Here is a 7,237-nt window from a genome sequence, read left to right on the forward strand (position 1 = left end):
TTGTTTTTATGTTTGTTTTTTTTTTTTTTAATAATACTAAACGAATTGGACTGCAAATCTTAATGTCAGCAGTTCAAAACTACCAGCTGCTCCACGGGAGAAAGATGAGGCTTTCTGCTCCCATAAAGATTTACAGCCTCAGAAACCCTGTACAGGGTCACTATGGGTCGGAACTGACTCGACGGCACTTAACAACAACAAAGCCCAAACTATGGTAAATGGCTACAACATCTGTAGCAAGTCACCTCTTTAATAAATAAATAAAACCCAACTATCTTCCCTATTGAAGTTAGCCTCTGCCAGAGCATCATTTTAGCAAAACCTAAAAGGAAACAGCCATACAAAGGGGTTTACAGTCATCTTTACATCAGGAGTTATATTCATCTTCACATCAACATTGTTCTCTGCTCTCACAAGGGACCACTAAGAATGAATTGAGGATCCAGATCTTGCTGGAATGAATAGTGCTGGGCAGAGCGGATGAGCAAAAATACCGAGGACTCAGTGAAAGCAGTTAGAAACCACATTTTGTGACTTCATGGGGGCCACAGGCATTCTTATAGTGGACTCTTGGGGGAAGGGGTGATGAACTGAATTTTTTTGTCAATGGTACTGATAAAATATTCTGTGAATTTCTGCAGCTGAGCGGTCATTGTTTGGGATGCATCCTGCAGCTGCATGTTATCTTGTCTTGAATGCTGAACTCCAGCTCAGAGAACCACCTTGCTCTATTTTTCTTTCTTAAGGTCAGTCTGCAGTTGTTGGAGAATTAACTCTAGCTTGTTGACTTTTCCAGTCAGTGTTGATGGAGGTCACTCCCCAGTAATGTTCAATAAATCCTTCTCATTGCTTGGATCTACACATCAGGGAGCCTCTGAGCTTTTTCCAAATTCTGCATCTGCTGCATGTCTGTTAATGTACAGAAGGAGACCACTCTATGGTCTTCAAATGCCTGTGCAGAATCTACAAAGTGGGACCAATCCAACCCAGTAATGGTGTTTGGGAGGGACATCAGGCCAGGGACTGTGCACTTGGACTTATCCAATAGGGACATATGTGAAAACCAGAACTCATTTCTCAGGTTCCCCATGCTGGGCACAGGTTGGGTTTTGGGAGGTAGCATGTTGTGGTAGGGTGGGGTGGTGTTGAAGAGAATGTCACTGGGTAGGGCTTGGTCAAATACGGAACTTTGAGAAATGCCTAAAGAAGCCCTTCTCCGATTACTGAAGATGTTCTCTTCAAACAGTGTTTGATACAGAAACCTTCTTGGAGATAGGTTTCTATAAAACAAAAAAATTTTTCCCTCCTCCTGAGAGCTCCTTAAGGAGCTGCCAGAAAGCATCAATTTCAGAAAATCTCCTTTTGATTGAACATGTAGAGCTTCTAAAACAGCATCTCCTATCACCATCTGACACTGACTTGCTGTAGACATAGTATCCATTTCACAATACAGTCCTGGCAGTCGATCACCTCGGGCTTCTTAGGTGGTTGCCTTCTGATTTCTTCCAGCTGATGACATATTTGCTGACTGCTCCTTGTCTGTAGTAGGGGGTGGACTCAGGCGTCTGTTGAGTCCTACCATGGGACACAATGTAGACTTTGGATGTATCCAGAGAACCACCATTTTTGGAAGAGTGAGCAGATGCTATCTGAATTATATAAACCACTGGAATTAGAGGTTATTTCACTGAGGTCACCTTGACTGCCTTTGGCAGTAGTATTGACAAAAATGGTGGAGTTGTAGCTGTGGGCCACATATATCCTCACTTGCCTGTCATTAGGCCCAGAAATGTCAGCAGAGTCTGCTCATTGCTCTGCCCAGCTGTGGATCACAGTAGCTGCAACAGGCCAAGGATCAATGTAGAGTGGTGTCAATGCCACTGTTGGTGCACTTCCCATCAATTCAGGGTCTATCAGGTCTACAGACTCAAAGTGTTTATCATCGCTGTAGCTGGAGGTTTTACTGGAAAGTGTATTACTGTAGGAGTGACTTGAGCAACTTTTATCTCCAATATGAGAATGCTTATTGGAGAATATGTGCAATTTCCATCCTTCTGCAGGGCTCTTTCTTTATAGGAACTCAGAACTTTGGAAGGTGGTCCACGTAATTTGGTTTCAGGGGGCCTACTTCCTTCTATGATGTTGTCCCACTCCATAGCACCTTCATACTCCAAAGGGCTGGAACTTTGGTGGTCAAACAGTAGAAAAGACTAGTACCCATCGTACCACTTGCTGTCTCTAGTGGCCACCATGTGCTGGGGCCTTGGTCGCCGTAAGATAACTAATTGCTAGGCAAACTTCTCATGCCATCAGACAGCTTTTGGTCAAAGGAGGTGCTATGAGGGCTAACTGCCCTGATGTGCTGGGAAGCTGTTGGTACTGTAGCCAAGCACAGCAGAGGCTCTGGAGAGGTGCTGCAGGGGTGGCCACCTGGGGCCAAGGTAGTGTTCCTCTTGATGGGTGTCCTGTATGTTCATTGTGTGCCTTTACTGTCTAGGTTATATTCCACCATGGGGAGGCACCCACTTTAGGGCAAACCATCATCAGGGGACTGGATGATGACCACCTTCACAGTCATGGAGGTCCAAAGCATGTCAATCATTTATTTATGGGTTAGGGTTGGATGCTTTGCAGATCTCCACGAGGTAGCTCACTTGGCAAAGACCATGCTTCCAGGAGAAACAAAAATAGTCTACATATGCAACAATTCCTTCAAAGTTCCCTTGGAAGCCCAGCTGTCCCAACCCATTCCTCCTCAAGGTCATTTCCACAGTCCCATAGCCTCTAGTCGCTATTTCTAATCTCTGAACTATTTCCCTTATGTCATTGGCACAGTTATCCACTGTAGACAGAAGGATACATACCCCTTTTTTGTAAAACACTTTGATGCTCATTAATCCAGATGTCCACCCAATAACATCCCTGCAGGAGCACTGAAATATAACATCCTTAGAATCCTTTTCAATCAACATTATAAACTCATTAGAAATTCCAAGAATACATTCAGTGTCAGCAGACTGGCTGAAGCCCCTTGTAATTACATGCCACATGATAGCTCCAGTGCTAAATAAATGTGTGTCCTTTCTTGGTTGTACTTTTCCATTCTTCTTTGCACCAAATTTATGAAACTGAGTTTCAAAGTATCAACAGTGGGGGTTGTGACAAAATTCTCCACCAGGTCCTTTAAGTACTCTTGTCTTATCGAAGTGACCATTAACTGGAATTTTTCTGGCTTATGTGCTGCATTTCTGCATGGATTACTTTGGCCAAGAGGAAGTCCTGAAATACTGCTGACTTTGGAAAATGTATGTCTCTGTGAATTGATGGACCAAACAGTGGCATATCTTCATATCTAGAAATTCCAACAGTGTAGCACACATTTTCAGTACATTTATCATGCACTCTGACAATGACAAAGACATGCTGAAAGTGAGACCAGAAGCCTTTTAGAGTAAAAGGAAGTGCTTTATTCTCTTGGAAACAATGATTTTCTTGGATAACAATGTCATTTCCTATGGGCCTTTTCCTTAGAAACTATCATCTATTATTGTTTGGCACATAGGACAGCATAGTTGACACATGGAACATGAGTGCATAAACTTTATATGTGGTACAGAGAGAATCAGTTTTAATGTCTAGCTGAGATCAGTATTTACAAAATCTTTTCAGCTGTACCCTCTGACCAAGAAGAGCAAGGAATTCTTCAAAAGCTGGTCCTGCTGTCTCATAGCTATACATCTCTTCTTCTGTGCTCGGGTCTGCTTTGGAATAAGGGTCCCAATCTTGTGCTAAAAGCTCCGCCCTTATTCATCAAGCTTCAGGAGTGCTCCAGGACTCTGGGTGAGTTTGAAGCTTGTCTCAGGCACTGAGTGCTCAGCTCTGGGATTACATATTCCAGAACTTCTTTCAGAGATAGTCCTGGTGTAGTTCCAGGCCTAGCAACTTATAAGACCTGAGCATGGGTTAGCAAATGGCACTTTTCTCTTCCTACTAAATTATGAAGCAAAGATTTACATTAATAGTAAGAGTAGAATAGCAAGAGAAAGTTCTGAAGAGTCATTTTGAAAAAGAGAAAGATCAAATGTTTGTAGCAGGAAAATCTACCTATGCAAGATGAGTGGCCATTTGAATTATGTGGGTATTAACAGAAATGGAATTCATTGACTGGCCAGCATTCTTGCACATTTTTCTGCTGGCACATTTGGGCCTCTAAATTGGCTTTGCCATCTATAAAAAAGCATTACTATCTCAGTTTTACAGATGAGGAATATAAGGCTCAGAGATGCTGAGTTACTTTCCAAAACCACACACACAGTTCATAAGGGATGAATCCATGATTTAAATGCCACCACCTTATCTGTCATTTTGTGGTAATGTTGTATGTTACTAAGCTGTGCCACTGGAGTCTCCAGTGCCAGTAGGATCACCATGGTGGAAAGATTTCCAGACTAAGACAAATTAGGAAGAGAGACTTGATGATCTACTTTTGAAAATTAGCTAATGGAGACTTTATGGATCACAATTGGAAAAGTGGGGATACTAGTAACTTTGAATTTTGGGAATCAACCTATCTCTATTTCAATTTATGCACAGCCTGAGTTGAGCCTTAGCCACAGAATATGAGGCCCCTAGATTGGAAATTAAATACAAAGTAGACGAAACAATAGGCTTAAAATACCAATGTTCATAAAAATGGTGCAGTACTGGACAATGTTCATTCAGTTACACAGAAAGTCACCATGAGTTAGAGTCAATTTGGTAACAAGTGGTATTGTGGATTAATGTGCTGGACTTCAAAGTTCGTATGAACTGCAAGGTCAACAGTTCAAGCTTACCAGTCACTCCTCGGAAACTCCATACAGGGTTGCTTTGGATCAGAACCGACTTGATGGCACTTAACAACTTAACAACAAAAACAATATGTTTGACATCAAAGTCATTTATATAAATTAGAAATAATTGCAACTCACCTCTCTTTCTCCCAACAAGAAACTTAGAAAAGTAGAGGGATGGTAAGGGAAAGCAATTTTAAGTAGGATAATTTCAAGGTCATAATAAACATTCTTTGGCAGAAGTGAAAGAAAAATATACAAGAGCAATCCATTGATACTGTTGGAAAGCAATTACTCCACTACATATTGATGACTGTAAAAGCTGAAAACTTTGCTCAAAGTTAATTTTTTTGTTGTTGTGTTTTACTTTTGTCAAAGTTTAATTTTTAATAGACTTCATTATTTAATTCTTAGCAAAACTACATAAGATGGCATGCTATACTTCTGGTGTGGCACTGTGGGATAAAGCACTGGATTCAAGGCCATTTTAAACCACAGGTCACCACTTCAAACTCACCAGCCACTCCTTGGAAACTATATGCAAGGTTGCTATGAGTCAGAATTGACTCAATGGCACTTAACAACTACAACAATACTAAACACAGCCATACATATTTGGAAAAAATGGCTATGTATCAACCAATTAATAAAACCATCAATGATTATGCCTTTGGGTACAAAAGCATTCTGAGTCTAGCAGCAAAATAATGTCAAAGAAAATAAATGTACTATGAGAAATGTATTTAAAAGCTCACCACCCTATAACTCAAATCAAATGTATGAAATCAAATTGCATTTATCTAGCAAAAAGTCTAAATGTGTCTGTGTTGCTGTTGTTAAGTGCTGTTAAGTCAGTTCTGACCCATGTGACCCTCTATAGGGTTTCTAAGGAGCGACAATATTTGTTGTTGCTGTCTACAGTGGAATCAATTCCAACTCAAAGCATTCCTATATACGTGTCTGAGGCTGTAAATCTTTTTACAGGGAGAAAGCATTCTCTTTCTCCAATGTAGTGGCTGGTGGATTCAAATGTATTGTTGCTTTTGTGGTTAGTAGCCCAACTTGTAACCCACTGTTCTGTCAATGCTCCTTAGAGGGAAAGTAGAGCAAGAAAATAATATACTTTTTTTTTTTTTTTTTTTTTTTTGGCCTAGTTAAACAACAGAAATGGTGGTTTGACTGGGGCAGTTGATGACATACATATGCCACACATACATATGCAGTTCTGGTGTATAATAAAAGCACTGGATTGCTAACCACAATGTTTGCAGTTCAAACCCATCAGCTGCTCCCTGGAAACCCTATACAGGGTTTCTATGAGTCAAAACCAATACAAAAGTATCTAAAAACATGAACAATTTATAATTATATGTATATACGTATATATCATTGTTGTTGTTGAGTACTGTCGAGTTTGTTCCAACCCATGGTGACTATATATATGTAGTTGGTTATGTGCCGTTAAGAATCAGGCTGCAAACCGCAAGGTCAGCAGTTAGAAACTACCAGCTGTTCCGCAGGAGAAAGATGAGGCGTCTGTTCCCGTAAAGATTTACAGCCTCGGAAATCCTGTACAGGGTCGCTATGAGTTGGAACCGACTCCATGGCACAACACAACAACAGTAAAATTCCTTTACTCAGATTTATGAAACCTTACAAAAGATTTTATTCAAGTCAGTTTTATAGGCACATAATTAGGTTAATCCAAGCATATCTTAAAAGACCACATTATAGTATGGTATTGTAAGATAATGCATTGAACTATAAGGTCGGTTTGAATTATAAGTTTGGCAGTTCAAATCCACAGCCACTACTTAGAAACCCTATACAAGGTCACTATGAGTAGGAACCAACTCCATGGTGCTTAACAACAAGTTTGGGCATTATAATTCATTGCAGGGGAAAACCACAGACATATTTACATACTTACTCCATGGTGAATAAGATAAAAGACGTTTAGTAATGACCTAGAAACTTAGGGATAGACACTGTTTTTAACTTATAAAATATGGAACTTGTTAGGAAATTTAACAGTCAAAGTATTCAAATAAGTTAATAAATGCAGAAGGAGCAGAGACGCATGATCCAATAAAAATAGTCTAGGAAAATGTACAAATGCATAAATTCATAAATGTTTTGAGTCAATCATTTAGATTCTTGTTACATAAATGAGCTTAGATACACCACTTAAGGAGTCCTGGTGTGGTGCAATGGGTTAATGCAACATGCTGCAAGGTTTGTTTGAATCTCAAGGTAAGTGGTTCAAGCTCACCAGCCACTCCTCAGAAACCCTACACAGTGTTGTTATGAGTAGAAACTGACTCAATGGCACTTAACAACATCAATAACATACCACTTAAAGCAATAGTAATAGTAACAACCAAAAGCCAATCCAATGTCATTGA

General features: G+C 40.1%; 1 pseudogene; it reads right to left on the reverse strand.

The window, feature by feature from the left end:
* Positions 1–557: 557 nt before the first annotated feature.
* On the reverse strand, positions 558–6,767 carry LOC102833856 (annotated as a pseudogene).
* Between the last annotated feature and the right edge of the window lie 470 nt (positions 6,768–7,237).

The sequence above is a fragment of the Chrysochloris asiatica genome, unplaced genomic scaffold, assembly GCF_000296735.1.
Source record: "Chrysochloris asiatica unplaced genomic scaffold, ChrAsi1.0 scaffold00208, whole genome shotgun sequence".
In the NCBI taxonomy this organism is placed as follows: Eukaryota; Metazoa; Chordata; class Mammalia; order Afrosoricida; family Chrysochloridae; genus Chrysochloris; species Chrysochloris asiatica.